General features: G+C 43.7%; 1 protein-coding gene across 1 annotated transcript in view; it reads right to left on the bottom strand.

Annotated features, from left to right (window-relative positions):
* Positions 1-5635, bottom strand: part of LOC125944267 (cyclin-dependent kinase inhibitor 1C-like) — a 226474-nt gene extending 220839 nt beyond the window's left edge. The window contains exon 1 of the mRNA XM_049664615.1: positions 5427-5635. The gene's annotated coding sequence lies outside the window, so the exon portion shown is untranslated. The remainder of the gene's footprint in view (positions 1-5426) is intronic.
* Between the last annotated feature and the right edge of the window lie 10912 nt (positions 5636-16547).

The following is a 16547-nucleotide window of genomic DNA, read 5'->3' as shown; positions in this document are numbered from 1 at the left end:
TATACTGTAGCGCACGGCTATACTATATATTGTATATATATATTGTATATATATATATATATATATTATCAGTCCTAAGATTTTACGTTCCATCGCTCTTTGTGCGGTCCTTAACTTGTTCTCGAGCTTCTTTGTGAACCTCCACGTTTCTGCCCCATATGTTAGCACAGGTAGAATGCAATGATTGTACACTTTTAATTTGAACGACAATGGTAAGCTCCCAGTCAGGAGTTGGTAATGCCTGCCGTATGCACTCCAACCCAATTTTATTCTTCTGTAAATTTCTTTCTCATGATCAGGGTCCCCTGTGAGTAATTGACCTAGATAAACGTACTCCTTTACAGACTCTAGAGGCTGAATGGCGATCCTGAATTCTTGTTCCCTTGCCAGGCTATTGAACATTATCTTTGTGTTCTGCATATTCATCTTCAACCCAATTCTTACACTTTCTCGATTAAGGTCCTCAATCATTTGTTGTAATTCGTCTTCATTGTTGCTGAATAGGACAGTGTCATCTGCAAACCGAAGGTTGCTGAGATATTCGCCGTTGATCCTCACTCCTAAGCCTTCCCAGTCTAAGAGCTTGAATACTTCTTCTAAGCATGCAGTGAATAGCATTCGAGAGATAGTGTCTCCTTGCCTGACCCCTTTCTTGATAGGTAACTTTCTACTTTTCTTGTGGAGAACGAACGTAGCTGTGGAATCCTTGTAGATGTTTGCTAAGATATTCACGTATGCCTCCTGTACTCCTTGATTACGCAATGCCTCTATGACTGCTGGTATCTCTACTGAATCAAATGCATTTTCAAAATCTATGAAAGCCATGTAGAGAGGTTGATTGTACTCTGCAGATTTCTCGATTACCTGATTTATGACATGGATATGATCCATCGTAGAATATCCCTTCCTGAAGCCAGCATGTTCTCTTGGTTGGCTGAAGTCAAGTGTTGCCCTGATTCTATTGGAAATTATCTTGGTGAATATTTTATACAATACTGAAAGCAAGCTAATGGGTCTATAATTCTTCAGTTCTTTAACGTCTCCCTTCTTATGGATTAGTATACTGTTGGCGTTCTTCCAGCTCTCTGGTACACTTGAAGTTGTGAGGCATTGCGTATAAAGGGCGCAAGCTTTTCAAGCATGATATGTCCTCCAACTTTGAATAAATGTACGGCTATTCCATCTTCTCCAGCAGCTTTTACCCTGGTCATGTCTTTCAAGGCCCTTCTAACTTCAGCGCTAGTTATAGAAGAAGCCTCTGTATCCGGTTCATCACTATTTTGAATGAAAGCAGCTTGGCTGTTTTGGGCACTGTACAGGTCAGTATAGAATTCTTCCGCTGCTTTTAATATGTCATCGAAATTTCTGATGATATTACCATGCTTATCTTTCAGTGCATACATCTTGCCTTGTCCTATGCCAAGCTTTCTTCTTACTGATTTAATGATGCGTCCATATTTTACGGCTTCCTCAATCTTTCCCACGTTATAATTTCGAATATCCCTTACTTGTTGATTAGTTTTGACAGAAGAGACAGGAAGAGAGCGGTGTGGATCAGAGAACAAACGCGGATAGCCGATATTCTAGTTGACATTAAGGGAAAGAAATGGAGCGGGGCCAGCCATGTAATGCGTAGGATGGATAACCGGTTTACCATTAGGGTTACAGAATGGATACCAAGAGAAGGGAAGCGCAGTCGAGGTCGGCAGAAAACCAGTTGGGATGATGAAGTTAGGAAATTTGCAGGCGCAAGTTGGAATACGCTAGCGCAAGAAAATATAGGCTGATGATGATAATGATGATATATTATCATAGCGAGACCGACCAAGCTGTCAACGCTTTTTATTCCAAAAAGGATACGTCCCAGCTCACACACGAAGAAGTAGAGCAGGGAAGATGATGATGGCTATGTACAAAGGAAAACGACGAAGTACTTTAATAGTCATAAGGGAGCCCAGGAAGCACAACAGCACTGGGCCAAGCATGGTCCAATGCTCGCAGAAATTGGTACGAACTTTGGCCCAATCCTGGCATCATGGCAAAGTGCAACCCGATCCAAGGTTCACCCACTGTTCGAGCCAAGATTGGCCTTACAGTTTGCCATTGTAGTATCCAATGTAGTTCGAGCATAGAGCCAGTGTGCAGCCATTTTGTATTTCAAGAATCCAGTGCTCAACCATTCTGTATCCAACGCGTTTCCAGCATATTCAGTGATCAGCCATTTTCTATCCAACGCGTTTCCAGCATATCCAGTGCTCAGCCATTTTCTATCCAACGTGTTTCCAGCATATCCCAGTGCTCAACCATTCTGTATCCAACGCGTTTCCAGCATATCCAGTGCTCAGCCATTTTCTATCCAACGCGTTTCCAGCATATCCAGTGCTCAGCCATTTTCTATCCAGTGTGTTGCAAGCATAGCCTGTACTCAGCCATTTTGTTGCTTGTATGCTGGCCTACTGCCTATAAAATTAGTAGCTAAGAAAACGTGATGTAAAAAAGTGCAGGAAGGAAACACACAAAGCATAAACGAAAATATAATTTATTTGGCCTATTTTAGGCAATGCCTCAACCGATGCATAGAGGGGCAGGGGGAGCAGCAGGAGCAAGGACAGGAGGAGCGGCAGGAGCAGGAGCAGGGGCAGGAGGAGCGGCAGGAGCAGGGGCTGCAGCAGGGGAAGGAGCATGGGCAGCCGGACAGGAGGGGCCAACGGTGGACTGGCCAGGGCCCTGAGGCCAAGGGTGGGGCAGGGAGAGGGCAGCAGTGGGCAGGCAGTGATCCCTGCCCCGAAGGGAGGGATCATCGGGCTGCTCTGCTGCTAATGTTTCTGCAAAACGCCTCTTCCTGTCACCACGCCTGTCCACAGACCCTGGCGACCACCTCTTAATGAAGCCCTGAGCTTCTGTCAGGTCGGCCCCCCCTTTTTGACAGATGACATCTGCACACAAACATACAAAGACCACAATTAGTACATTCAACATGCACCCACAATAGAGCAGGCAAACACATTCAACAAAAGAAAACCTTAACATGAACTTGAGACTTAGTGAAATAAGTTGCCAAGTCTTTAGCACACAGTTCATCTGACAGAATTTGCAACTGCAGCCAACCATATTGAATCGAGGTTCACAGCATGCTCAGCAACGAAATGCAGAATACGCAAAGTAATGCTGTGGGGAATCAAATACTGCTATCGCCTTCTCCGCCATGAAAATTCTTGATCCATTTACAGGATCTTCATCCCTGTTGCCTTCGTTGACATTCCTGTTTTTCCACCCTAACATAGCGTTAACATCATCAGTGATGATCACACCATGTCTTTACCAACCGAGACATATTCATCAACTATCTCGCCCACTGATGCTAAACGTGTAAGCTGCCTGGTGTGATGCAATTCATCGGCATGCTCGTCAAGCCATTCACCTACACTGCCATTGGCGCTAGTGCAGAGCACACCTTCGCAACGCCTTCAAGGGCAGTGGTGGCCGAGTATGTGGCTTTCATAGTAAAAAATGAAATCAGCCAACAGGGACACCTAAATTTCTTCTTTGTAGAAGTTAACAATTTATATGAAAGACAGGATTTTGGCAAGCCATTTCACTGTAGAGGAGTTCAGCTGTATACACAATACTTGCAAATGCAAAAGGATGACTAAGGAGGCCTTACCTGTGACTATCCGGCATAACTTCAGATTTTCGAAAGCCCTCTTCCCCTTCCTGCCATGAAGGCTGTAAAGCACTTGGACGGGGTGTGCCATTACAGCCTTCATGGCATTCGATGCCACCTCGCGCAGCGACTTCCCTCCTATTTGCAGGAGGTGCTTGCGCTGCAAAAGACAAAAATGTGGTAATGAGCATGGTACGTGACAACATTTTCAAGTTTAAAAATCTACCCAATACTACTAGAATATAATTTATTGCCAAGAGAAGTGAATTTTTAGCCAAGTGCAAAGCAAGACTTTTTTTGCTGCAAGAGGTTTGTGACGCAATGCTCTTTAATTGTAAATGTGCTCCACAACACCTGGAACGGTGTTGTGGAAGAAACACAAACACGAAGTGCATCAGATCTTGTCTCTTCTGTGCATTTCATGTTTGTGTTTCGTAACCCTTAGCACTGTAACTGTGTTTCATAGTAACTACCTCTCCAAGCTTTCACCATCATTAAAATTAATGTAAGTGCACCAATTCTACTTGTATGCAAATTGCCAATGCATAATTAAGAGATGTGACATTAGACTGCAGAAAAGTCGGATCTACGCACGTGTGGCACAAAACAGCTTAAAGGCATACCGACACGATATTTTCAGACCTTCACATTTTGTGTTAAAGGGACTGACAACCAGTTTTTAAAGACCTAGTTTTGTGGTAACCAAAAGCTAGCCCTCAGCAGTGTTTACACCTGCAGCTTCGCAAACTGTGAAAGCAGCCCATCATTCTGCTTTTACAGGATGAGGGGAACTGCAGTTACCTGCTCACATTTTGGCCTTTTCAACCACTTTTGAAAATATCAAGTTGGTAAAATAAGTTTGCATTGTCATACAGACCTTCTTACATTTGTACAGCGTTTTTCCCCTAAGTACACGCCTACATCATGGCTGCCTGGCGCCCGTTATCATTCTGTCGATAGACTTACCAAGCCAACTCATCAAAAACAAAGGCCGTGCGCCACTTTCCTGCTCACTACAAATGAAGGCTTATCAGCATATTGTAAGTTAAAAAAATAACAGAAAAATGTGGACTGCATTTCAATAACAATACCATGAACCTCATACACTAATAGAAAGCCACATGATAGGCCTCTTATTCATGGTAAATAAAACTAGATTAAAATGAGGTAAATACAGTATATACAGAAGATCATTGCACCCCTTTTCCTGTACTGTGTCCCACTTGTTTGCACTGCTATTTATCATTCATGATGTATCTACAACTTGTCCAACAAAAAGAATTTACGCACAAGTGCTCTGCATTGTGTCCTTCTACAGAGAGCTGCCAGTTTGCACTTTGTATCAGCAATGGATTTTTATTACCTTAACGACTTACTCCTGCTTCATGAATGTATCTCTACGGAGAGCTGTTGGAAATCGACGATTCAGCAAGTCACTATGCTAGCTCAGTGGCTATGGCGTTGCGGTGCTGAGCTCGAGGTCACAGATTTGATTCTGGCATTCATGGTCACATTTCGATGAGGCCTCATTGCAAGAACACTAGCGTATGCTTAGATTAAGATGCATGTTAAAGAAACTAAGGTCCAGTCGAAATATATCATTAGAACCTATACAGCAGGGAACAAATTATTTCCATGAACACTTTTGTGTGTGCGATGCAAAGTCCCTTCACATAAAACCCACAGCATGTTTCATGAAACATGCACAGAACTTCCACATGTTACATAGCCTTATAATTAAAAATAAAAGGGCAGTACGAACCAAGGTGGCAGCCACAGCCTCATCCTGCACGGCTGCCTCTGCTGCCTCCAATTCTTCAATATTGTCGGCAGGTAGCCGAGGAAGAACTGGAGGCACCGTCGACAGGGCAGGCTGAGACACTGCACGGGTCCTGTCGAGAGGCTCAATTTCATCCAGCCTCTCGGACACGACCCGTACCTCATGCCTCAGCTGCTGGAGCTCATGCAAGACGTCCCTGTTCTGCTGCCGCACCTCCAGCTGCACTCGCAGCACCCGCAGTAGCACCGCTGAAACACAAAAATATTTACTTCATAGCAGAAGCGGTACATTTAGGGCACATTTGATTGGTTGTATCAGAGCACTCTGGTGAATGTAAAATAAAAGGATTTGTACAGGTCTCGGTGGCAGAAATTCATCGGTATTCAAATGCTTTCAAGGCCGCGTCAAAGCTTTTTTCAGTTTGCAGAGCAGCATCCCCGTGTATCATTTTCCTATTATAACACTTCCAAAACACTTTAAATAGCCTCATTGCACTATAAACACAAAAAGTTATACAGTAAATGCTTGTTAATTCGTACCTCATTTATTCGAACCTTTGGATAATTGAACTGACTGTCACGGTCCGGCCACGCAGTGTAGGCGTCTATGGGTAAACCTACTCAATACTGCGCATGCGCATCAGCTTCTCCATTAATTTGAACTGCGCGCTGCCATGCGGTGATAAAGAAAAAGGAACTCGCCACATATATTAATATGGCGAGAACCTCTATGACTTGCAATAAGTGGTTATTACAATAGTGCTGACCGAGAAAAAAAATAAAAGAAAGAGAAAGAAAACGGAAAAAGTGCAGTCCCCTGGAGCGTTTTATCAGCCAAGGAAGTGCAGACATGGCCTTTGCAACGAGGATAGTGCGCGCTCCAAATCTTGGAGGCCATACAGCGGGCCACTGGAAGCCAAGCCAGCAGTCGTGCGAAATGGATCTGCTTGGGCACTCACCATGGCATAAGCTTTTTATACCATTGTTCTTAATGTGGAAAGTTTGCCGGGTCCACACTGATCCGCCATATAAAGCGGATCACAAAATCGATTTTAGATTGTACCCACTCAAGAAATTCCAAATGTTTTCAAGGGTCTTGAAGACATGTTTCAATTTCAAGAAAGTGTGCGAACCCTGATTTGCGTAAATCTGCTTTAAAGATGTCATGAAAATAAGTAGGACTAGTCATGAAATTGCTTAGTTTATACTTTTCATGCTCATAGTAAAGTATTTGCTGTTTTCCACAATTTATGTGGAAAATAGCGTGACAACAAGTTACATTATCGAAGTGTTTAGAAACAACCAGTTCTATGCGCTTGACCTACATTCAAAAATTCCATTCTTATAAACTGAAGGCTTGAAGGAATAAGATGTAGATGACATATCAAGAAATAGTAAAGCAACAATGCAGCGTACCGAGCCAGCTGATGAATTAAAACACAGGTAAACATACTAGCAAAATGCCTACACAAGACTAAGTGTGCGGCTGAATGCATCATTAGATTCTGTCCGAGCCAAACTGCTGCATGTTTACAAATGTCACGTTTTCTTCATTTATGCTAAAATTCCTTGCTTGTTGCATATAGTAATGGCAGCTTAAGGGCTCTGAACCACATTTTATCATAGTCAAGAAATGCATTTGAAGTTGAAGTGACTATTTCAGAAATACTTTCCCATAAAAAGTACAATGCATTCAACAGAAGCAGAGTTATTGGCAATCGAAGAGCGCCTTGATCCCGTTCACGAGGCTCCTGGTCCTTCTATGACTTGCACTGTGAAGGCTACGGCAGAGTGGGGCGCGCATACCCACAACGTTCGTCCTATAAAACATAACCGTGGTGGGAAGCTTTAATGTTATTTTGGATGTTCACATAGTCCGACTACTTCCGATTTTGTCACCTACAATGCACCAAGCTCCGAGGCTATTCTCAACTTGTAGTGGAGTTCAGTGGGCCTCTTCGAATACCGCCCACGGCTTCCGGTCTGACTAGCCCCAACAAAAGAGCACGTCACAGTCACGTGACCCAAGCACCGCAACCGGAAGTCTCTCCTGGCTGCCGTCTGCTATTTGCTACTCGTAGACAGCCCCCTACCCAGCGTTTTCATAAGCATGGCCTCAGAAATGGTGCAGTCTCAGAGGCCACGTCGCCAACACAACCATAAAGCTTGCACAGTGGAATCGTAGCCCGAGCGCATAGAACTTTATGTCGCGCTAGCTAGTGAGCCTGAGAAACTTAAGTGGAATTCCCACACAGACATAAGCAATATCGTGATCGTGCCACGTCAGTCTTTATGCAGAAAGCACCCGCCGACATTCTCAAAGCTCGCGAGACCATCTGCTAATTAAAGGCCCGACGCGTGTCTAGGAGAGAGCACGTGTACACGTCAAAAATCAAACGCTCGAACTTGGTAACAGAAGAGATCAGCATATATGCTAACAGCAATCCCCTAAGCTCCTATTGTATCCCACCCCAGCTACCGGCGTGTAATAGCCACATGCAATACAAGATTCTTCACACGCTAATTTCATTTATCTGAAAAGAAAAATTTACTTGCTTGCAGCAATGAGCATGACAGATTTCACGAAACACATTACGAAAAGCAAGCATGTGCGCCTGATTGCTGCGCTTCTTTTAAAAAACACGAAAACTAAAACTACAGCAATTAGACGGCTCATGAAAAACTTGCATAATGGCACACAAAGCACTGATGTAACAGAAGCAATAACTCAATGCACAGTAGTTGCTGCCTGGAGCGTGCAAAGTACACAGACGCACACGTCATCTAACACCGCGCGCATCTTTTTTAAGACATCCGTCGTCTGCTAGCTACTTGCGCTTGCCCGACCAAACATCTGCTGACAGTTCCAACAGTTTGCGGACAGTCCGGAACTTCCGGTCCGTGAAAAAATTTACACGGTTCTGACAACTCTGACTAGAGGGCGGAGCTTCGGAAGCTGTCCGAGCAAAATCGAATGTGGCACAGCAGTCCCAAGCAGTCTGGGACTGCCAGGGACTGATAATCGAAGAGGCCCAGTGTCCCATCCCTTTGTTGTGCTGGTCTGCTAGATGCAACTTTCTCACTTATTTATACGACAATGGTACAATTTCTGACAGTTGAATGAAACGTCGCCTTTATGTTTACTTGTAATGAGCTCCGACCATAATGGTGACACACTTCAAAGGTGTTCAACTTCGAAAGCAGATTATGTGTTCCAGTCGGATATTGGCATTCGGGCAGGCTTGCTACGCACCTGGAGTCACGTTGCCAGGAAACCACTTGGAGCACCTCAGCGAGCTACAATGAGCTCAGCGAGTGGGCTCATCACGACGACTGCGGTATCAATGTTCCATAACAGACACAGCTACACACAAATGTATTCCTTTTGCTACCCTGCACGACAGGGCTGGAGCGCGTGCCTGCGCTCAATTCTGGCCGTGCTAAGTAATCCGCATAGGCTTTGAACTGCAACAACCTGACCAACAGATATACAGTAGAACCCCGCTGTTACGTTTTTCACGGGACGTTGCGACGTAACAGCGGGGTTACTAATGCATTGGGTTCTATGGGAGCTGTGCCGGGACCGGCCGAAAACGACGTAACAGCCGGGAAAACGCAGCACCCAGGAACGTAACAGCGGGGTTCTACTGTAGTAGCCACATCCAAATTGCACATTTATAACCACTGTCTATAGTTCATTAAGAAGCGAAATCAATCTAGCCATCTAACCAGAAGCGGCCAGGAGTGAGAATGAGCTAGCAAGTGTACATGTACTTTCGAAAGTAGAGTGTTCACAATTAATCGAAATTAGCAAGACGCGACAGATACATCAATAAGCAGTGTGGATAGACAATGGTCAACTTCTTCCAGAAGTAATTGAATCAATCAAAATTCAAAGTGAAGATTTTCCTTCACCACACCTTGGGCTTGGTGAAAAACACATTCTGCAGTTAACATATACAGTATAGACCACTTATAACGTAACCGTTTATAGTGCAGGACTGGATATAGTACGGTCTTTTCAGACTCATGTTAATTTTCCTATAGCACTCCATGTATATGCATACCGCTTACAGTGCAGCCGCATGAGACAAAATACCGGTTATAATGCGGCTTCCGCGGGAAAATCTCGCCGACAAGGGCCGCAGCGAGCACGCTTCTCAACAAGAAGCGTGCTCTCGACTGAGAGAGAGAGAAAGAGAAACGTGGTGGAAAAAGCAGGGAGGTTAACCGGACTGGCGTGTGCATTATTCAATGCAATCAAACTCTCGTTAATTCGGACTTATTTGGTCACACATCGGTTAATTCGGACCTATTTGTGTCTTTAAATCCTGTATTCTTGCTTTTACGGCTGCGCATAACACCGTGTTGGCCGTGGGCTTTCGTAACTGCGTAGTCGTCATCGACGATCGTGTCGATAGCGGCCATGGTTTTCTCCGCAGCGGTAGCGACGAACAGTAGTTTCGTTTTTACTCGGTACGCACGTCGGGCGCGTGCCTCGAAAACCGTGTAGTCACCATCGATGATCGCATAGATAGCGAGCGCGGTTTCGACGGCCAGTTGTTGCTGTGACTGGACGACTCGGTACATGCGTCGGGCGCGTGCCTTCATGCAGCACCACAAAGTCGCCGTTCATAATCGCATCGAGAGTGGTCACGGTTTTTTTTCGCAGCGGTTGCGGCAAACAGTTGTTTCGATTTGACTCAGTGCAAAGCTGTCGAACTTAAAGAGCACCGGCTACATCGCGATTATCTTTGCGCCAGCTCACTGGCGAAAACGTAATCGCGATGTGCGCGCGATAGTACAAAGCGTGTCTACATGCTTGGTCTACATGTTTGCATACGTGCAGGGCTTGAAAATCGTTGTTTTGGTTATAGTGCGGTACCGCTTATAGTGCAGATATTCGAGACTCCGGTGGCTTACGTTATAAGCGGTCTATACTGTACTACTGTATCTGAGCCGAATTTCTCACTTGTGAGCAGCACGTGCAGCTTGCAAGTGGAGTGTGGAGTCACTTTTTTCTCAAGCCCTTTTTTCAACAGAGGCCTTCTCCTCAACCCCTTGGGGCTGCTGGCGGCTGCCCCTTGACGTCAGTCGGAACATTCCCAGACAGCGCTGCCATTGGCCGATCCGACATGAATAAAAAATGGTGCTTGGTTCAGTGAACTTCCCGGCTGCTACTGTGTATATTTATTGACACAGTTTAAATAACAGGCTGAAATACACGAAAATCTGTACTTCCAGAAGAAGCAGACTATTATCTGCTTAGCTCAGCTGCACCCACATTCGTACAAAGGAAAGTCAAGCCACACTGCTTATGAGTGTCGCAGTCCGATCTCGCTAATTTCGGTCAGTTTTGAACACTAAACTAGCCTCTAAAGACACAGAACTTTTGCCCACACTACATGTACACTACACCGGCCACACCTCACATGAAATGGCAATTCGCATCTAGAGTGGATGCATGCGCTTAGGCTCTGCAAACACTGCTTCCAGCCCCTTCTGGCTAGACACCTTGGCAGACATTGCTTCGTAATGAGGTTTTGATAAAGCTTCAAAATGTAGTTTTGATTTCTGTACTATCACTGCAGGACAGCCAGTCCGCACCATGTAGCATGGCCAGACTAGATAGAGCACACGAGTGCGAGTCTGCAATCCAGTCCTGCTGTGCGCATAGCAAATGAGCTACATTTGCATGTGGCTGTGTCCACTGCCTAGTGTGCAAACTGCTGGAAAACTTTCCCTGCTTGCTAGATGTGGCACCATGCGACTTATTCTGTTCCCCGTATGCAAACTGGCGCTCAGGGGTTTCGGGGCTGGGACTACAATTCAAAAGGAAAGACCATTGCTGCTTAAGTGCAAGGGTGCTTCCAGCAATAGAAGGAGGTGGAACCAATGTATTGTGTCTAATCGGGAGTAATTTGAAGGAGACCACAATATGTCCGAAAGTTTGCGAAATTATTTCTTTAAAACATATGGCAAGAACTTTTGAGACAGACCTTGTATATCTTTGCGTCATCATTATTGATTAAGCATTTCAGGATTGGAAAAAATCTGCCAGGAGAAACATTGCACCATATCTGTGCCACTTATGATAGCAATTGAACACGTTCTCTTCATAAACTAAATGATGCCAGAGAGACATTTCAAATAACGTAGCAATTTCAAAGCCTAGAGCTTTTTGTTGCAGAATGATACAGATAACATTTCTGTCATACGTTTAGGTGTCAAGAATGAACTGCAGAATGAAAGCAACCTCGAAGTTACTCGACTTTTATGGGCCATGTAAAAATGTAAAGAGACTCACACATCATCTCCTCGGAACCTTCCCTTTGTGGTGGCTCCAAAGGGGATGTGCCGGTGGCGCTTTCCCCTGCTGGTGCCCTTGCAGGGCATGGTGAAGCTAGGATAGAGTAGCAGCAATCCACAATTAGTGCCAGGATAACAGAGCAACAAACCCCCATTTCTCATCCACCATTATATAAACAAGACCCCAGCCAAAGATTGGTTGCAAGAAACCATACAGACACACATTTACTCTATTTCTATAGCACTTAAATTTTGTACAATTACAGACATTATGCTTAGTTTTGGCATAATGTAATAGTAGTGCAGTGGCCCTTGCAACTTTAGCCTAATAAATGAAGCATGTAACCAGCTTGAAATATACCAATAGAAGTGCAATTCCCCACACAATGACCATGCATAATACACGCTGCAATAGAAGTGCTATTTCCCTCCTTAAAAGTTTTGTATTAACATCACAGTGGCCGAGTGCAGATAGGAAACGCGATGCACAGATAGCAAATGGGGCTATACAGTGGTGTCCCAGTGCAGTTCTTGAAAACTCGATAAATAAGTTCAAATTTTCCACTAGATGGCACATTGAGAACACTAACTACTCTAGAAATGGCATTACACCCAATACCCAATATGGTGAGATATTAAAGGAAAGTTACTTGAGAACTTTCAAGTTCTGTACAGTGATGGAGACCAGGGAGTTATAAAAACAGGGGACTCAGTTAGCGTAGTCTATCACCTTAATGTACAATAGAACCCAAAAGGCGTACAAAGGAGTTTGTGTTTTGGGGGATGCTCCTTCTAAAACACACTATCAAATTTACTTTCCTAACTTGCCTGTGTCAAGGATCACAGCTCAGCATACGATGGGCCACTTTTCAGATAATAGAAACTTTTTAAAATATCCCTAAACTTCTTGCGAACATTTCAAACTTGAACTTGCCTTCCTGGAAGAGTTCTAGTCATTCGAAAGCACATAGCCTCTTTGATAATTACTTTTAAAGGGGCCCTGGAGCACCCTTTTCCAAGATTTGAGAAACACATTCTGCTGTTGAGTGCAGCGTTTTTCCAAGGAATACAATTTTTTTAAATGTTTGAAAACGCCTCATAAGCGAAGGCATTCGGAGCATAATATTTACTTTCCTTAATACCCCTCAACTCATTTGTTCTCTTAAGCCGGAAAAGTGCCAGTGGCAATGAGAGGCCTATCACTCCTCACCTTTATTTTTTCGAAGCAAACTTATGGTAACTTTTCAAGATGGGTATCAGACAGAACTTTCAAGAATGATAACAAAGTGGCAATGCTTTGGCAATTACCCACTTGCTAATTCTCTATAATAAATCTGACAGGGTATGAACACAAGTAATTTGTTAAAAGAACTGACGACATAATGCCAACTGGAAGCTAGCCAGCATTTAAAAAAAATGAGGAGCAGCCCTCTGGAAAGCTATCTTTACAAACTGCTTGTTAGCTGTTTCCGCTACATGTAGAATGTGTTCGCTTGCCAAGATCAAAGGGTGGTTCAGTGCTGCTTTAATGCATAAATAGCAAGAAGGTCTCGGTTTATTTTTCAGTGCCATCTCCTTTTAGAAATTCATTCTCTGATAGGCCACAACAAATGCTGACTTGTGCATATTGGTCAGTACAGCAACGCATTGACCAGCTTTCCAGCCACATGCAAAATAAAATTTCTACTACAGCCTACTCCCTAAGTTGACTCCAGCATATTCGATTCCATTGAAAGGTTCCTGCTGAAGCCTATACATTTCTATGGAACCAACTTTTGTTATACCAATCCTAAAATGAATTCAAACTTGGCTGGTCATTGCACACGTGTTTGGCCCTAATGGTGACCACATCAGTTTCGAGAACCCTAATAAAAAGACCAGAGCTGGTCAGTTAAACACACTGCATGGTTATATTATGGAAAGCTTACGGGGTGCAGGTAGCTCCAGTCGAGGTGAAGCAGCACGCCCCTCTTCACCATGGCCAGCTTCAATGCCTAAATAGAACATTTATGCTTGTACATTTATTTTTGAGCCACTATTTACTAAATCAACAATTCAGAAATTTTCAAGGCAAAGGTATAGTCATGAATGAAAAAGTGGGCTGTTTAGGTAGCATGGAGATAAAAAAAGAGAGAGAAAGAATGCAGCTTCTTTAAAAAAAAAGTTCGGCAGTAAAAGAAAGAACACTTTGCTCTAAAATACTCAACTATACACCACCATTTTTGGGGGACAGATCGAGAGCTATGCAGAAGGCAAGCACATGTCAACACAAGTTTATATTAATCTGGAAGTGGCTGTGCAGTATCCTGGTAACCTTTGTTGCATGCACTTCGACTTGCCACTTGCTCCAAGTTCGCCTTCCCCTTCACATAAGCAACAAGTATAAAAAAAACAATAAACACAAGCAATTATCCCGACAGCGCCGGGTGTCGACAGCAGAATGGCATTCCGTGCCGTCTTGGCCCTCTTTTGCGCCTTTTCAGTAAGTGCCTTGAGCAAAGTAATAATAGTAAAAACAGATTATAATAGACACTAGGAGCACAAGCAAACCTGTTAAGCTGTGCAGGCGACATTCTGCACAGAGAGATGTAGGAAGATATTGTGACGGCTTGTGAATGCCCACAGCAAACTGCACAGACATTGTGAACAAGTTGGCACAGCTTTGATGACGTCAAACTATCAGTGGTACAAGTTAACATAACTCAGGGACTGTAGAATGGCACTAAAGATTTAGTTTGTCATTGATTGTTACAAGCCCCTTTCAATGCAAAAATGCAGATTGCGTTTCGTATAACTTGGGATGGCAACATTCAAACTGACCAAAAGGTGCAAGCCTCTTGGTGCACCAGTTTTTAAAGTTAGATGTTAGAGTTAGAACTATGCAAACTTCTAAGGTAGTTTTAACACCTGCAAGATAGCGGCCATAAAATGACAGAGTGCTGTTAATATTCAAGCCATTGCTAATTTTACAGATGCAGGCATTGCAAGCTAGGTGGGGGGAAAATTGAGCCTAATAATAAACGAGAAGGCTTGATTACTTTCCTGCATGTGCAACAATGGTACTTGTCAACAATAATTGCAACATCTTTAAGTTATACAGAGTGTATCATGCACAAAAATTTGCCTTCCCTTATGGGGATGTGACCTGCTTGTAACAACAGCGCTAGCATAAACTTGTGTTGCTGCCAGCAGGCAGCGACACAGAGTTTTATGCTAGCACTGTTGTTGCAGTAGGTCACATCCCCACAAGTAAAGGCAAATTTTCTTTTTTTCATAAGACCCAGGCAGTTAACTGGTGTTAAGTGTCATACTCAACGAAGGCGACCCCAAAAATGTGATAGTTCTGCAAAATTTGAGCAGAACAGTTGCAGTGAGGAGTGCAAAATCTTTTTTTCGAGACAGGCATAGCGAAATATTCAGGACCCTGTTCCCATGGTGTTATTTAGAAGGTAAACAGGCATTGTGCTAGTCAATCTGCACACACACACCACAAATGTACACTTAGTAATGTTAATTTCAATATGTCAACAATTTAGAAGTGTGTCTGCTATTACATGAATTTCAGTCTAGAGTACAGTCGCATATGTCCAAAGATAAAAAAGTATGATACCAACAAATACTAAAACAAGCAAATAGCACAGTATGTTAACAATGTAGTCACTTACTGCACCTCGCCAGGACTACCGCTGGGTACGTCCCCCAGTTTTCACTTGGGGACGTTGTTTCTGGACCCAGGATTTAGACTTCTCACCCCCTCGTATGCAGTGGCCAGAAACAATAACGCTCGTCCTCGGGACATCAAGAGGATGGCACCCAGCAATAGTGTCGTCCTCCATTGGGAGATTTGACGACCCTGTATGGCTTCGGCATCCTGCATAAATAAAGCAGCTGAGGAGGTTGCCAAAAGGTTGCACCGCCTTCATTTACTCATCATGCACCGTTTAGGTCAAAATCCGGATGAGAATGCTGCTGCAAAAGCAGACAGGCAACACTTTCCAGCAATCTTCAATGTTCTAAGATAATAAGAAGGGGAACCAAATAGCCCAATTTTTTGTTACAACCATACAAAGCCAACAGACAATAAGCATAAAAAAAGAGAAAAAGAGGTGAAAGCTTAGAGAAAATTGTCTCTTTAAATTCATTTACAATATTATGAAAAGGAAATGAATGTGGACAAGAAAACAATTTGCCCCTGTTGGAAACTAACCCAACACCTTCCATATACGCTGCTCCAACAATTGTGCTGTGGCGCTTATTCTCCCATCCGCTTATTTGGGGTATTTGTGCGAGTACAAAATCTGGAAATGAAGAATTTAGCCAGCACCAGCACCACTTGAGGTCATGGCGGCAGATGAAGCACATGCTTTTTTACAACAGGCATCATTTAGTAACAGAACTTAGGTGTAGGCAGCTGGTATGCAGAGGTGGGTTCGGCTCTCATCTGCAGCAAGTTGCCTTTTCATCCACATTAATTCTCGTTATACTTATTTATTCATCTAAATTAAACACCACAGCCATTTGTCTGTTGGCTTCATAATGTTCTGTGAGGAAACATACTATGTAGGTATAAGTCCTGGGAGCAATATTTGTAGGAGGATCTTTGTAATCCCTTGTTGGAGAAATAGTGAACAGCATCTCCATATATTGACCCATGAGTCCCTAGAGATCCCCTGTACTGCAGACCCCTTACCCTGGGTGAGGCCTCAAAGCAGACCTAACATACTATCCGTTTGTATATGTTGTAGTGGAGAGACAAGTATTATCACAGCAGCAGCAAATTAATGGGCAACTAAAA

Source organism: Dermacentor silvarum, chromosome 3 (assembly GCF_013339745.2).
Source record: "Dermacentor silvarum isolate Dsil-2018 chromosome 3, BIME_Dsil_1.4, whole genome shotgun sequence".
Lineage (NCBI taxonomy): Eukaryota > Metazoa > Arthropoda > Arachnida > Ixodida > Ixodidae > Dermacentor > Dermacentor silvarum.
This window is presented reverse-complemented; position numbering and strand designations above follow the sequence as displayed.